This window comes from Balaenoptera physalus, assembly GCF_965194825.1.
Source record: "Balaenoptera physalus genome assembly, chromosome: 6".
NCBI lineage: Eukaryota > Metazoa > Chordata > Mammalia > Artiodactyla > Balaenopteridae > Balaenoptera > Balaenoptera physalus.
Genome location: NC_138885.1, coordinates 39152431 through 39170219, shown reverse-complemented (window position 1 = coordinate 39170219; position 17789 = coordinate 39152431). Strand labels below are relative to the sequence as shown.

Here is a 17789-nt window from a genome sequence, read left to right as displayed (position 1 = left end):
GAAGATGCCGGCCCGGAGCAGGGCCGCGAGACTTCCTCACACTACCTCAGAAAGGTGAGTCATTTAAAACTCATGGATTATTTCTGGAATTTTCCCTTCAACATTTTCGGACGGTGGTTGACTGCGGGTAACTGAAACCGCGGAAAGCTAAACCCTGGAGAAGGGGGAACTACCGTACAAATATTTCTTCCGAAACTGTCCTGATTTCTCTGACTGGATATGATAAATGATATAACACCTGCAAAATTCTCTAGTTTATTGCCCGCCATATAACAGGAAGACAAAAATGTTCGGTGAAATTCCGAATCCTAATAGAATATTTCTTATATCTTTTTATGGTACTTGATAAAAAGTTGTTGGCATTATACTTATTAATCTAGTACTTTTACTGGATTATAAGCTTTTAGAAGACAAGTATTGTGGGGCAGGGGTTTGTACATGGAGTAGCTGTTGAAAAATACTTTAAAATTCAGTTTAATTGAAGCACTTGCTTCATTCAGACCTACGCTTAAACTGACGCTGTCGTTCTGTCTGATTACAGAGGTTGGAAAATTTAAGTAATGGTTTTAAATGTGACCCGATGTGGCCGTGTGGTAGTTTTCTATGGCTTTTACCTCTAAGAGATAAAGTCGCTCTTCTTCTGGGGGAAGAATTTGAGTTCCTCAGTGTAGGGACCCCTCTTTTCAGCGGAGAGTCCAGGTGTTGCAGGGGCTGGTGGCTCATCAATGCAAGAGTGGGCCAGTGACCTTAGGCCTGGTCACGCAGGGTGTCTGTGTCTCAGAGGCAGTGATTGGCTCAGTGTGGTCACGTGACCCACTTCAGTCCAATCAGATCTCAATCTGAGGTACCTTTGCTGTGGTGATGGGGGAAAGGCGTTCTTTTGTACAGAGTTTGCTGAAAGGGTCGGAGGTAAACCTGAAGCCTTGTGGTCAACTTAGTGTGAGCTTCTGCCATAGACTGTTTATAGCAGAGTGGAAAAAAAGAGCTAAGGGATGAAGAAAATGATCTTGGTAAATCTGTGTGAGCTGCTGGATGCAGCCTGACTTTTCTTTCCTTGGATTTTCAGTTATACAAATCAGTGCCTATCTCTATTGCCCAGGCTAACTTTAGCTTATTTTCTATCATTTGCAAGCAAAGGAGTTTTGTCTACCGTAAGCTAAAATTTAGAATACTTATAAGTACATTTTATAGTTTAGTTATATAACATTTATGTTGCAGTACAAAAAAATATGGTACCCAAAGTGCTAAATTCAGGATATTAAATGATTTTTAAAATACAAATGTAAAACTTTTGATTATGTTAGATAGTTTCTAAGTGTATGGGAATACCAAAATAGTCTGAAGATGTAGTGCAGTTAATTTTCATCTACTACAAGAAAGATGTATATTTCTTAAGGAATATCTTAGAGAAATGGACACATCTCTGTGATGGACCCTTCACATAAAACATACTCAGAAATTTTGTTTAAATGCCATAGACAGGATGAATGGTTAACAAAACACTCTTTCTCCCCCAAAATATTTTCCCCAAACTGTTTGTAATGGCATCAGTCTCCTCACTTGAGACTGAGGTCCTCAACAGTTAGCTGTTCCCTTGGATCCTGTCTGCTGAGAGAATTTATTAAAATTCTATTGGGAGGAGGAGGGGAGGCCTGAATTACAGGTTACAAGAAACAGAGCTCTGGAGCCTTCTCTTGTGAGCATGGATTATTTTTATCAGATGCCCTAACTTCTGGAAAATAGGATGAGTACATTTTAAGAACAATGGGAGTGTGATGGAAGGAAAAGTGTAGGGTGTATTTCTCTAGGACGAAGGCTGGCAGACCTTAAGTTGGGGACAGAGTAGGCCACTCTGGGACAGAACACTTAAAAAGGACAAGAGAAGGAATATCAAGGAGGGGAGATGTCTCCTTTCTGAATTTTGCTGAATCCTGGCCCCAAGTGGAAAAGCATATTTTTTTTTAATGACTTATCAAATGAGATTCTCTGCATTGTTTTTATTTCATCAAAATTTGTTTCTTATTCGCTTAAAATGCATAAAGATATATTGTAGTAACCTACCTATAATAACTCATTTGTAATTTACCCTCTTAAGATTTGGTCTGTACATCCCAGAGATAATGCATTAGTAGTTTTTACAGACAATTCTGAGAGCATCTTAGGTTACATGAATATCATCTCTACTTATTTCTCTTTATAAATCCATATTAAGTATTTTAAATTAATTCTTAATTTTATACATACTCCATAAAATATTTGTCTTTTAATTTAACAGTTTCTGCAAGAAACAATCATTTTACAAATATTTGGCTTGTAAAAATATTAAATTATTTAAAAAACTGTAGTGGACTTTTTTCAGTATCAAAGGCTTATGTGGATATTCATTCTTGCTAATATGTAAGTACGACATATGTTTATTCACGTGATGCTCTTTTATAATAAAATGAAATAAAGTAATAACATATCAACCAAAACTATCTGAATTATTAAGCTTCTATAGATGCAGAGGTTCAGAACCACAGTATTGAAGACAGATTTAAATAATGCTTTCCATTGTGAGAAAATGCAGCAAATTGAAAAGCTAATCAGAATATCAAAGCAAATACATATTACCAGCGTTCTCTTACACTCTAACAATAAAAAATGTATTGAACATCAAGTCCTAATCTCTGTTTTTTCATGATCATTTTAATAGTCAACAAGTAGCTAACTTCGGTATTGACAATTGAAGAGGTCTTAAAATGGAGTGTACTAGTATAACTAATAATTTCCTACCAAATTGACCACATCAAACAACATTTATTTGAGTGTTTCAATAGAAGACAATAAAAGAAAAGAAAATTGTTGCCACTTATCAACCCTGTAACCATTTTTTAATAATACAAAAAAATACGTGTTGTGGGGCCCTCATGTCCCCCATCCAACAGCACAATAAAAATAATATTACGGAAGGGTGGATCGTATCTGGAGCTTTTATTAAAATTCCTTCAGAAATCTACAGTCAGATTTATTTTAGGTATTTGTCTCTGAGATGAGCAATACTTTTATATTTTTTGTACATATGTTACAGCACACAAAGACATTCTATAAAAGCAAGAAGTCACTATAAAAGAAAAGTTCTTATCAGTTAATGATTAACAAATCCTTTTAATTTCTGAGGTTATTGTTTTGGAAATCTCAAAGAAGGAAAATTATATAATTACCTAAATAACAGAATTATATTTCTAATTTGCCTCTTTTCCCAGAACTAACCCCCTGTGAAGTCATCTGTGACTTCTCCTTTAAACGTACAGTTTTGCTTATGAAATAGAAACTTGCCCTCATTTCACACTATATCTTAAATAAAATTTAGGAAAAAAATCAAATGTCATGATAGAGAAATTTCTTTGGCATTTTAAAAATTTCCTGCTTTTTAATAGCTCTTTAATAAGCTGTAAATTTAAGAAACTACACCTTTTCAAGGGTTCCTAATGCTAACTTTACTACAGCACTTTACAGTGGGTATCTTTCACACTGCGTGCAATTCAGATGTTATTTCTAATTGTTTCAAAGTGCCTTTTCCTCTTTATTATCTGGATCATGAAGAGTGCATATTTTTACAAAGCAGTCAGTTAAAGATACAAAGTCCCAATTTTCTCTCGTAGTAATTTTTAAAAGCACTTTCGAACTAAAGCTATACCTTATTCTGTTTTTAATATTTTCATATAAAATCTTAGTATAAGATCTTTTAAAGTACTTTAGAATTTAACTGTTGCAAATTTAAAAACAATATTTTTCTCTACACCAAAGGAAACAAACTGATGTTTCAATCACAAATGAAAACATCACAATTTTGTAGGAAAAGTTTATACATTCCCACTGAAGCATAGGATACTCTGCCAAATATTGTCAAGTTTAAATTGCACGTTCAATATGAACTCACTTACCTTTCCTCAGTGCTGACTTGTTATTGGAACTGCCATCAACTTCTAACTGTTAATGACTCTTTTAGCAAAAACGGAAAACAGTCAAGTCAAGTCACATGTCGTAAAAGTAGGCCTAGGTTGGATGCTGCTTAATTTCAGTACTGGAGGAAAAAAAAGGTGGGGGGGCGGGGTGGTGTGTGGAGTGAGCACAAAAACTTTTAAATAAAACCACTTCCTGCGTAGATACGGTTAACCACACACATCACATCATTACTCGATTTGAAAAAATTGCCTTCTATAGTCAACGAGATTGTTGTTTTTCAGTGTGATTTTCAATTTTCAGACACTGCACATTTGTAAAGGTTTCATCAATTCTGATTTAATGGGGAAAAATGTATGGTTAAAAATTTAGCAGGGAGAGGGGCAGCCTGCTAAGCACTGGGGACACTTCCTCTTTCTCTGCCTTCTAGCAAGGGCTTTAAGCCTAAAGCCTGCTCTCCTCAGTCAGCTAGAGCATGTCCATGTGCCTTCAGGAGGTTCTGCTTATTGGCTTGGGAAGCCAAGAGACCATCTCCATTCACAGAGCTGGTGCTTCTAACTCACAGAGGGCCCCACAAAGAGGTGCTCCATTACTAAGTTCATGAGGCTTCAGACAGCTTGCATTAGAACTTCAGAGAACACAGCCCAGGGCCCCGCTGCCACCTGGGGGAATGGAAGGTGCTCATCCAGCACATACTGTGACATTTGCTGTAGGTGGCTCTCACACTGGTGTGTCCTCTCTCGCAGTTGCCTAAGTAGTTCTGATGTGTGCTGAAGAGCTTTTGCTGTGGCTGAATGATTCTTTGTGCGGCCTGACTTAAGAAGAAAAATAAAATAAAGGCTCCAAGGGGTGTCAATTTTGGCATGCTGCTCTGTGCCCTTCTATGTCAAACTTCAACCCGTCCAAGACACATTTGGGGTGGAGTGGGGACTCAAAATAGCCGTAGGGTGTGCCTCCCTACTGAGCCATGGGCTCCAAGAGGTGAGCTCCTGGACGTGCAAGCTTGGCTGGTTTTGTGAGACTTGCAGGATATTCACAAAAGGAAAATCTTCCCTTCCAAATATGTGAGAAAGTTAAATCACAATCTCTTGTCATACAAACTCGTCAGACTAGAAATCTATGTAATAGTTCTCAGTGGTGTGGAATGTTTGGCACACATAAAGAAAATCTTTAAAAATATATGTGGTGTATATGGCCCAAGATATGCATGGCATGTCCCTGCAAATTAATCTAATTTCTCTAGGACTCTTCTTTTTAAAATCATATTTCAGATTCACCCTAGAACTCATTGTTAGTTGTCATTCCAGCATACACCTTTTTAAGTTTTCAGAGCCCTGAAGGTTTGTACTCAATGTTCCTCCTTAACATTGAAGAGAAAATAGAAAGGACATGATAATGAAAGTGAGGAGACCAGATTTCAGGCTTCAGTTCTGACACTACTGTTTATTTAACCTTGGCCAAGTCGCTTAAGTTCTCTGAAATTCAGGTTATTTATCTATATAATGGAACATACATATAAAAAATATCCATCTCCCAGAATAAAATTGTCGGTTGGTACAGTCGGCAGCTTCCCCGGTGAAATCTGAAACTGGCCCCCATACGATGAGGGCAAGAAGAGACCAAAGAAAGAGGCAGACCACTCCAGATTGGTAGGTGGCAGGTTTAATAAGCAAAGGAACTTACCTACAAAGGTTGTCTTGGGTGGCCGCAAGACAAGTAGTTCTTTGCACCTGCCCACCAGAATCTTAAGTTTAGATAGAGGACTTAACTGGGTTCAGTCATGCACACGGTCCAGACCGTCTCAATAACACATTGCTCCCTCAAGGCTGTGTCCTTGAAAATGGCTCCCGCTGTGGGAATGGTGGGCAGAACATACATTCCAGGGTCAGGGGAGGGGGTGAGGAGCCTCCAGCTGCCTGGGTCCAGTTTGCGGCTCAACTGGAGGTCACATTCTCCCAATTACCTCCTCCAACAAAAATAAGTAAATAGATTTAAATATGTTGTAAATAATGCAGAATTGCAGACTTATACATTAGCATGAGCTAGGAAATGATTATGCCTCTCAAGAAACATCAGATAAATTTAGTACATCCTACTCGATTTAAGCCTTTGTAAGTCCAAGTCAGGCTCATAAATCTAGAACAAGGAAAATAGGCTTTTCCTTTTACATAGGTACTGATAGCAGATATTGGAATAGAAAAAATATAAAACACCAATGTTCCTGTATGGGAAATAAATAAACACAAACACCTACTTGAAGGTATAAATTTTCAGTTATTTTTGATCATGAACAAGTAGACATTAAACAGAGACAAAGCACATTTTCTTTGTACAAGATGGGAGGGGAGCAACTCAGGCAGTGATATACCTGGGTTTGGTGGCTAGAGGAAATGTATTTACCATGATTACGATTAAGGATCTAGCTTAGGCTTTGACACTTGCGACTCAATATGTATCTAATATTTATTGAATACTTGCTATAAGCCAAGAATTGTACCAATCCCTTTACATTTTTTCTTTCATTTAATCCTTCTAACAACCTTATGAGCTAACCAATGTTATTATACTCTCTTTTTTTCTTTCTTATGAGGAAACTGAGATTATATAATTGCCCAATTTAGTAAGGAGTAGAGCCAGGAGTCCAACCAAGGGCCCTGATCCCACAGTCATTGTTCTAAATTACTATGCTATCTCCTAACCATGTTTTATTCAGCACAACTCAAAGTAAATAATGCCGAGGACAAGTTTAACCCCTGGTATTTCTTTTTGCTTCTTCACTGACAGGAATGATAGACTTAGCAGGTAGAAATCATTCTTGGGACTCATACTAAAATCAAATCTCCCCAAAGTTCTCTACGTTTAAATTTATATTGAAGAGATTAAAAGAATTGATAAATGGAAATACACTATGTGCATAGATAAGAAAAGTAACAGTGAAAATGTGTCAGTTTGTCCAAGTCAATCAACAAATAGATTCAATAAAATCTCAGTATATTGCAGATGAATTTTTAAGGAACACAACAAGCTATTCCAGGAATTTCCATAGAAGAACAAATGTCCCAAAGTACCTAACTTTATTTTGAAATAGAACAGCAAAGACTGATGACTTACTAGTCAGATATTAACATAGTCCAGGCCACAGTATTAAAAAACATTAGAGTACTGGTCCAATAGCAGACCATATTTATTTGAGAACTTGATATATGACAAAGATGGCATCATAAGGTAAACAAAAAGGAACAGATTGATTAGTAGATGATGTTGGCAAGACACACTCACTAAATCAAAGAAAATAGAGTTGGGCCCCTACATTAGACCACAAGCAAAGATGGACCCTAGATGGAATAAATCTACATTTGAAAGGTAAATCCTTTTGCAGATACAAAATATAAAGAAATATATTTTTGCAAAATGCAACTTTCATAAATAGTATCCCTAAATTAAAAGGAAAAGAGCAAAAATATATGGACTTAACTATACAATAATTAAAGAATTCTGTTAATTATAAAACAAAGTTACAGAAAAATAACAGACTAGTAGAGCATACATAGATTCACAAAAGATTTGTGCAAGTCAGTAGGAAACCTAAGTGGGAAATAAGAAAGTAATTTGAATAAACAATTCATGAAAAGGACTGAACTAATATCCATCAGTAAGTAAAGAGATGTACACCTCCCCAGTAGTCACTGTAAAAACAAGTTAAATTAGCTCCTATTGAAATGGCAAAAAACTGGATGAGAATTTATAGAGAGGAACTGTCATATATTGATGGTGGAACTATAAACTGAAGCCATTCTGACGAGCAATCTGGCAAAAAAAATATAGCAAAATAAAATATATGCATGCACTATGTTCCAGCAACCCAATTCTGTTATAAATATAGGTTCAGATAAATCCCTCACAAAGCCTTGTTTTCCCTCCTTTATCACAACTAGTTAACTGATTTAGGTCTTGGTTCTTGTGTCTCAGGTAATATTAACTAGTATTGTGTCTGTGTGTTTGCATATGATTAGGGGAAAAAAAAAAACAAAAACAGAAGTTTCTAGGCCCTCTGAACAGATGTTATGAGTTAGACACTAAAGGAGAGTAGAAAAGAGAAGAAAGGCTTGACTTGGATTGAGAAAGATTTCGATTTCCTGGGATAGGAATGAGAGAGAGAGATGGGTTTCCCTTACTGGAGGAGAGCTTGCTCCACTCCCAAGAAGCTGCCCCTTTCTGGCAAACACTTTAATCTGGAGGCAACGTCTGTTCATCTCTTGAAAACTTACTGTGTACCAGGCAATATAGCAAGCTTTAGATATACTGAATATTAGTTAGAAAAAAAGATAAATTAAAATAAGTTATTGATAAGGAAAGAAATACAAAAGCAGTGAAGTGGCACATAAAATGTTCAGAAGGTATAAGACTTGAGGTCAGATGAGAAGAGAGGTCTTACCAAGGAAAGTAAATATTTAAAGAAAGTGATGGATCGAGCCATGTGGATTTAGAGGTGGGAGGTGGGTATTCCAGGGAGAGGAAATAGAAGTGCAGGAACTCTGGATGAAGATTGTGTCTGGGATCATTGAAAAGCTGCATGGGGTCAGTGTGACTGTAGATGAGTGAGAGAGAGGAGTATAGGGGACAGTATCATAGAAGTAATAAGGCCTAGACCACGTGGACTCTCCTGCTCTTTTTGAAAAATCTGAGTGAGAAGGGGAAACATTAAAATAATTTGACTCACAGTTTTACAAGAGCATTCTGTCTGTTGTATGAAGGATTGACCAAAGGAATGGGAATAGAACCCAGGAGACCAATTAGTAAGCTACTGCAATAATCCACAGCAGAGATGATTGGGACTTGGACCAAAGTGGTGGTAGCAAGTATAATGCAGAAATGATCAAATTCTGTATGTGTTCTGAAAATGGATCCAACAACCATTTCCTTTTGAGCAACCTGAACAGCTGAAGAATGGAGTTGCTATTAACCGAGACAAAAAAGACTTCAGAAGAGCTGGTACATTGGGGCATGTTGGTTTGTAGTACATAATAACTTTGAGATGCTTATTTGTCACCTCAGTGGAGTTGACTATTTTGCAGTTAGATATGAAGGTCTGGAGGTCAAGAAAGGAATCCAGGTTAGATATAAATTTGGAACTCATCAGCATAAAAATGGCATTTAATACTATGAGACTGGATAATATAGACACAGAGTGTATATAGAAAAGAGAAAAGTTTCAAGGAAAGTATCTATGCTTAATTTAAGATTGGGAGAGAGGAAAAATTTGCAAAGGAGATGTAAAAAGGGTAGTCTGGAAGGAAGGAGGAAAGAACAGATGAATTTGATGTCCTGGAAACCAAGTGAGAATATTTTTCAGGGATGAGAGATTCATAAATTGTCAAATGCCACTGAAAACTCAGGTAAAATGAAAGTGGCAAAATTACCTTTAGATACAGCAACATACAGGTCGTTGTGACCATGATAGAAGTTTTAGTAGCATATGAGTGAGAAAATCTTATTTTAATAGATGGAAGACAACAAATACAGATATCTTTTAGGAGTTTTACTCTACAGGAAAGAAAAGAAGTAGAAGAAATGAAGATGATCCTATAGAAGGAAAAACTGATTATACCAGATAGAAAGGCAAGTGTTATGGGATGCTGTCCTGAAGCAGAGGAGTGGGAATAGAATCTCAGGCACAAGTAGCTTTATGGCCTAAGCCTTGGCTGAAAGCATGGGCAGTTCTTTCATTGTACCAGAAATGAAGCCAGAGCACATAGGCAAGGCACAAATTTGCAGCTGGGTACAGTATTTGAGGTCGGTGAAAGTTCTCTTCTGATTACAACAATTCTGTCAGTAAAGTAGAAAGATGGGAATGAGAATTAGAATGGGTGAAAATGGGGTGAAGAGTTAGAGGTTTTAAGAGAGAGAATAAAATGTGAAATAGTCCAACATTGTGAGGTTTCTGGGGTGGAGTGTGGATGCAACTCCATACCCCACATTTTGCCAGGAGCATCAGAACCACCTGTTTCACATTATGCCCCTGAACTTAGACAAGAAGTATTTCAGTGACATTCATAATGACCGGAGGAGCTTCCCTGAGGACTATGGAAGCAGCAGGGAATCCCGTATAGTTTCAAGGGCTGAAAGTTGGATGTAGAATGGAGGAGGGCGGGCCAAGCATGATGGAAATTTAATTCTAACTAAAGAAAGTAGGTGAGAATAAGACCTGACTTAGATTGTTTATAAAAAGAGAAATAAATGTGACATTTCTTACAACCAAGTGTTATACTTGGTTGTAGGAGAAAAATGTGTGCACTCAATCACTCACTCATCCAACAAATATATTTGGGGTATTTACTTTATTCTAGACACAACACCAAGCTCCAAGGATGCAATTTCTTGGAGATTTTTAAATGTCATTTGGTGGGGGTAACAGAGACAATAAACAAATAAGAATAAAAACACATTAATTAATAATGTTCAAGAGTAGTAAGAGCTATGGAGAAAGTAAAGCAAGATCAGCAAATAGCAAGTATACACAACTCTTCTAAGAAATCATAATCTAAAAGGAAGTTAGATATGTGTTAGATATGCAATGCCTTGAGGGGGAAGAGGTGACAAAATGTTTTGTTTTGTTTTTCAGATCAGAGAATAATAATAGCTTGATTCTATGCTGATTTCAAAATGATGTCGTAGAGAGGGAAAATTTGTTGATATAACATAAAAAGGATGCTCCCTGAAACAATGACCCTGAGTAGGTGAAAGGGGAGAAATTGGCCTTGGCATCAAGTCATAGGTAATTCATAGAAACAGGAGAAAAAGGAGAGCATCTAGATGAAGGTGGTTAGATATAGAGTTTTCAGGAGTGACATTTCTGACAAGGTGACTTTTGGCACAAGACATGAAGAAAGTCAAGGAGGAACCTGGTATATATGGAGAACAGTGGTCCAAGCAGAAGAAAGAGTAAATGCCAAGTTAGAGCAGGCTTGGCAATTTGAAGAATAGCAATGAGACATGTGTGCCTAGAAAGCAGGCAGTGAGGGCAAGATTTTGTAGGGCACTGAATGCCAGATAAGAACGATAGTTTTTATGCACATTGTGCTAAGAAGTGAGACTTTTGCTAAGAAGTGAGACTTTAGAGACAAAATTCTTCACCTCCCTTCTGTCCCCTTAACCTCTATCAAGGCGCTGTCATCACATCTTGGCTCATTATTTTCGCATTACATGTTTGGATATTGTAACAGGGATAAGGACTATCTTCCTTTTATTGACTTAAGTAACCAGAAGGAGATGTCTCAAGGCTCCTGGATCAGGAATGTACTTTTGGAGCCTTAAGATTCTGGGTATCTGTACATAGCCAGGTCCCAGGTCCTGGCCTCCAGACCTATTTGAAAGCCCCAGAGTATATTACTCCCATGAGGGAAAGAGGAAAGGAAACAAGCTAGTTACAAAACATGAAGTTCATGCCGTAAGAGTATGTGCAAAATGGAGAGACTTCCTATTCTAGCAACATTGCCTATTGAGCTAATATGGATCTGCCATATCACTGCAAACACTTAAAAATGCAAGAAAAACTATGGATTAACAAAATATTAAACACATAGCTAAGCATCCCAGAAGAGCAAGTGAAACTCACTGAAAGACAGGATTAAAAAGGAAATCTGAAGCTAAAGGAGTAAGCTTGCAGACTGCTGCTGTGGCAGGTTGAGGAGGCAGGTAGTTCCTGGGGTCAGAGATTTTCACGGTCACCAAGGAAATGAAAAGATGGCGCTGGGCTTGCGCAAAGCCAGCAGTTAGAACTGATTCCTGCCTTAAAGATAGGACCCTCGAATGGCGATCACCACCACAAAAGAGGAACTAAAGTAGATAAAAACTAGAAAGCTTGTCAATACTGGGTCCTTGGTTTAACAAAAAAAAGTCTTTTGTGAGAAATTAAAAACTGATTCATGTTGAGGATCCAGATGCATAATATCTTTTCAGATACTGGAAACTCCAAGTCTACAATTCATGTAAAATTGCCTTTAGACCAGTGAAACCAGGTGGCCTATGGAAGGAGCAAATGCAAAACTATTATGTAGCATATACTTCCTCAAGCCAGAGTGCATGCACATCTATCCACGTAAGGTGCTTTCACAATGAAAATGACACTGCATATCAAAAAATCATCAACCTTTTGCAAAAGTCATCACAAAAAGCGAGATTCCTCAGAATTTGAGATTATAGGCAATCTGAAAGAAATCTACGAAATGAGTATATTTCAGTTGAATACAAAGATTAGAAATGAAATAGATTCCACCAGAAAAAACAGAGCTCCATAAAAAAATGACTGACATGTTTTCATAAGAACCAAATATAAATTTTAAAAAATACATATTAAGGACAAATCATAATATGTTCTTGATTACCAGAGAATTTTTCTAGCAGTAGAAATATGACCCTGTTATAGTCGTAGTGAGTATACCCATATTGCATCATGAATTAGAATGGAAGTCCTGTATTATGATGCCTTCAAACTGAAATATTCCACCATTACATGATTTTCCTTGATAAATATGTATCATTATAAATCAAGGGTTGAATCATTTACATAATTATTTTTCAGACGTAACTCTTGGAAAGTAGATTTGACCAAGCAATATTCTTGAGTTAAGAAACAATATAACCTAAAAATAATTTACTTCAAATAAATTTGTCAGTCTTAAAATATAATAGAAGCATCATTTACATCATCATAGATAGAATGTACTTCGTTTTTTCTAGCTGAAAAATAAGCAATTCTGTGAATTAGTGAGATTATAATTTTTATTGTTTTTCTTTATTTCCTTTCTATAGAATTGAACTAGAAACTAAAGATGACTTCTATGTAAAAACTGCGTATGGAAAAAAATTGTATCTCATGGAATATATCAGCAACTTGTATTTTACATCTTTAAAACTGAAATAATCTTAAAATATATATCTACTTTCTAATGGATAGATGGCAAATACTGAAACTGATAGCATTGTAGGTGGTAAGCTTTTTCTTTTAATTTCTGAAAATAATGCAGATGTAAAACGTCTGACAATTCCACTTTATCACTTTATGCCAGTTGTGCTGTAATAAATACCAATTATCTTGAACTCTCAGCCAAAATACTGTAGTTTTCCACTGTCTGTTTCTGAAGTAAAATTTGGTACTAAGACAAAAAAAAAGTAAGATTAAAAACTCAAAAGGCATATTAAAATAAATGACAGGTGCAGAGAAAAATAGTAAACTTGAAGATAGACTTGAAGAAAATCCTAGCATGTGGCAAGTGTACTGAAAAGATGTAAAATATGAAAGAATAAATAAAAGGTATAAGGACAGAATGCATCTCAAAGGAGTACCAGAGGAAGGGAATACAGAAAATAGGGGAGAGCAAAATATAATGAGGTAAAGCCTGAGAATTTCCTTGACTTGACAAAAAGACTTGAGGATGTAATGGAAAGGCAGATAGAGGATGGTGGATTGTGATGAGAGGTAGGTTCAGGTATGACTTGCATGAGCTGAGATTTTTCAGAGCTGAATTTTGGAGAAAAATGCTGGTGAGTTATCAAGATGGGCATGTGTGTAGGTAGAGAAAGCTATTGGCTGATGAAGCTGTGTTCTCTATTTTGGTAAATAAGGTAATGTATAAATCCCATATTCACAAGCAGGAGAGGACTCTAATCTCTCTGTGATGACTTGGCCCTTATCATACCTGAGTATAAATTTTATTTTGCCAACTACAAATTGAATGGTAGCCTTCCAATTTTCCAGTGAGCTATATTACAAATGGAAAGTATAAGTGATAGATGGAGCTATCCACTAGTGTGCTGGAGCAGGCTTAAGCCACCTTACAAGATTCAAATATGACCTATCTTCTCAACCCTGTGTTCAGTGACATCACGTTGGTAATTTGAAATTGGCCATAATAGAGGTATTTACCACAGAAATTGGCAATTGCTATAACTTGGGGCTAAAGTTTTCAGAATCGGTTATTAAATAATTTATCACATATGATTGAAGCTATCCTGCAATGAACATGGGCTACATCTACTCAAATTATTGTTTTTTTAAAAAATTGAAATATAGTAGACATACACTATTATATTAGTTTAAGGTGTACTACATAATGATTTGACATTTGCATACATTATGAAATGATCATCACAATAAGTCTAGTAAACATCTGTCCCCATACAAAGTTATTACAGTATTATTGACCGTATTCTTTATGCTGTATATTACATTCCCATAGCTTATTTATTTTATAACTGGAGGTTTGTACCTCTTAATCCCCTTCATCTGTTTCATCCCCCTACACCCTCACCTTTGGCAGTCACCCCTTTGTTCTCTGCATCTGTAAATCTGTTTTCATTTCATTTTGCCTGTTTGTTTAGTTTTTTTAGATTCTGCATATGTGATAACATACAGTATTTATCTTTCTCAGTTTGACTTATTTCACTTAACATTATATGCTTTAGATCCATCATATTGTCACAAATGGCAAGGTTTCATTTTTTCTCTATGGCTGAGTAATATTCCATTGTGTATGTATACCACTTCTTTATCCATTCATCTATTGATGACCACTTAGGTTGCTTCCATATCTTGGCTATTGTAAATAATGCTGCAATGAACATAGGTCCACATCTCTTTCCTAATTATTGTTTTCATTTTCTTCAGATAAATAACCTGAAGTGAAATTGCTGAATCATATAGTAGGCCTTTTTTTTTTTTTTTCTGAAGAAACTCCATGCAGCTTTCCATAATGACTAAACCAATTTACAATCCCACCAACAGGGTAAGTGCAATCTGCACATCCTCACCAACACTTGTATTTGTCTTTTTGATGATAGCCATTTTGACAGGCATGAGATGGTATCTCACTGTGGTATTGATTTGCATTTCCCTGATGATTTGTGATGTTGAGCATCTTTTCCTGTGTCTGTTGGCCTTATTAACTCTTTACCAGATATATCATTTGCAAATATTTCTGCCATTCAGTAGGTTGCCTTTTCATTTTGTTGATCTTTCCTTTGCTGTGCAGAAGCTGTTTAGTTTGATTTAGTAGTCCCAGTTTGTTTATTTTTGCTTTTGCTTCCCTTGCCTGAAGAAACAGATCAAAAAAAAATATATATATATATATATTTATTGCTAGCACTGATGTCAAAAAGCAGACTGTGTATGTTTTCTTTTAGGAGTTTTATGTTTTCAGATCCTACATGTATGTCTTCTAAACATTTTTTCTAAAGTCAGTTTTCTAGTGCTGAACTCTTTTTACTTTTGCTTGTCTGTAAAACTCTTTATCTCTTCTTCAGATCTGGATGATAGCCTTGCTGGGTGGAGTATTATTGGTTGTAGGGCTTTTTTTTTTACTTTCATCACTTTAAATATATTGTGCCACTCCCTTCTGGCCTGCAAGATTTCTGCTAAAAAGTCAGCTGGTAGTCTTATGGGAGTTCCTTTGTATATAGCTTCTTTGCTTTTCTCTTTCTGCTTTTAAAGTTTTCTCTTTATCTTTAATTTTTGACATTTTAGTTATAAAGTGTTTTTGTGTGGATCTCTTTGGGTTCATCTTGTTTGGGATGCTGTGCTTCCTGGATTTGGATGTCTGTTTCTTTCTGCAGCTTAGGAAGGTGTGAATCTATTATTTCTTCAAATAAGTTCTCTACTCCTTTCTTTCCCTCTTCTCCTTCTGGGACCCTTATAATACAAATGTTAGTAAGCTTGATGTTGTCCAGTGGTCTTTTAAATTATCCTCATATTTTAAAATTCTTTTTTTTTTCTTTTTTCTGCACAGATTAGGTGATTTCCACTACTTTGTCTTCTAGATCACCCATGGGGCTCAGCAGCACACTTCCCTCTGGTCGCCAGAGCTCTATGTTCTAGGGTGATGCCCTGTGTGGGCTGCATGTGCTCCTGCTGTGGCGGGGTAGACTACAGTGGGCATACTAGTAGGTGGGCTGGCCCCCAGTCCAGTTGGCTGTGAGGCCATGCCTTGTGTGGTGGCTCTGGGCTGCTGGAAGGTGGGCTAGGTTTCCCTTGCAATTGACTGCATAGCCTGGGGTGGCTCGGGGCTAGTACCAGCCAGCTGTCTGTGTGGTCCAGGGAGGTTGCAGGACTGGTGCTGGCCCACTGGAGAATGGGGCTGGTCCCTGTAGGGCTGTCTGTGTGGCCGAGGTGGGGGGAACACAGGTCTAGTGCCAGGCTGCTGCATGGTATGGCTGTATCCCAAGCAGTAATAGGCTAGAGGGAGGATTCCAAAATTCCAAAACTTATCAGTGCCAGTGTTATTATGGTAGAATGATCTCCTAAAAAAGGCTGCTACCAGTGTCTCTGTCCTTACAGGGAGTCCCAGTTGCCTCCTCCCTCTCCAGGAGGCTCTCTGAGAGCGTCAGGTGGAGACCCCTTTCTAACTGCTGTCCCTGCACTGGGACTCAGAGCTTATGAGATTTTCATACACCCTTTAAGAATGGAGTCTCTGTTTCATATAGTCCTCCAGCTCTCCTGAACGTAAGCCTCACTGGTTTTCAAAGCCAGATGTTCTGGCTCATCTTCCTGGTGCAGCACCTTTGGGCTGGGTAACCCAATATGGGGCTCAGACCCCTCAATCCTTGGGGAGGACCTGTATGATTGTGATATTTCTTTTGTTTGTGGGTTACCAACCCAGGGGTGTGGGTCCTGACTATACTACATCTTTGCCCCTTATACTCATCTTGCTGTGGTTCTTTCTTTATGTCTTTAGTTGTAGAAAATTCTTTCTGCTAACCTTCAGGTCATTCTCATAGATAGTTGCTCTGTAAGTAGTTGTAATTTTGGTGTGTCAACAGGCGGAAGTGAGTTCAGTTTCTCCCCACTTGGCCATCTTGGTCACCTCTCTCTCCAGGTTACATAAATTATCAGAGACAGAGTTTAGGTTACTATTTCAAGATTTTAGATTACAATAAAGCACTACTGTGATCCATGCTGAAACACAATAAAAGCATTTCTGTCTTGTTAGGTTCAAATGTACTGTTATTGCCTCTGTGAAAGAACACAGTAATGAGGCTGAAGTGCCTTGTTTTTGTTCACGGCCAGAAATGAGCGTGATTAGGACACGGAGAAAATTATAAAAAACAGCTTAAAGCTGCTAGACTTGGCAAACACCACAACGATAGATTTTACTCTAAAAGCAGTGACAACATGACTTCCCTGGTGGCACAGTGGTTAAGAATCTGCCTGTCAATGCAGGGGACACGGGTTCAGTCCCTGGTCCAGGAAGATCCCACATGGCACAGAGCAACTAAGCCCATGCGCCACAACTACTGAGCCTACGTGCCTAGAGCCCATGCTCTGCAACAAGAGAGGCCCGTGCGCCGTAACGAAGAGTAGCCCCCGCTCTCTGCAACTAGAGAAAGCCTGTGCGCAGCATTGAAGACCCAACACAGCCAAATAAATAAATAAATAGAAATAATTTTAAAAAAAAACAGTAAGAATAAATAAAACTCTTTAATTAGAATCCTTTACAATCACTTTTAAAACATGTATGGTGAAAATACCTGAAAACTATGTCTTTATAAGTTTGTCATGGGCCGTATACATCTGTATGTATTATAAACGAGCAAGACATTTACGGTTGCTTTGTTCAGGAATGACTTAGCTGAGTAGAGTTTAAAAAGATCATATGGCACAGTGATGGCCCAGTGTTACAGAATGCTAGTTGAAACTCCTGTACTTTCTGCATCCTCTTGGGAGACAATTTTCTATGGACCTCTTGTGTTTCTGGCCATCTATAAACTAGAGGCAGTAATGGCTCTGTTCAAGAATTTGGTATAGCACACAGATTTGGAAGGTGTAATGTCTTCCTCTGGAGTAGCGGAGT

At 37.5% G+C, this 17789-nt stretch overlaps 1 protein-coding gene across 1 annotated transcript in view; it reads right to left on the bottom strand.

Moving 5' to 3' along the window:
• The window catches only part of ARHGAP15 (Rho GTPase activating protein 15), a 618973-nt gene extending 607106 nt beyond the window's left edge, over positions 1-11867 (bottom strand). The window contains exon 1 of the mRNA XM_082465102.1: positions 3927-11867. The gene's annotated coding sequence lies outside the window, so the exon portion shown is untranslated. The remainder of the gene's footprint in view (positions 1-3926) is intronic.
• Positions 11868-17789: the final 5922 nt, after the last annotated feature.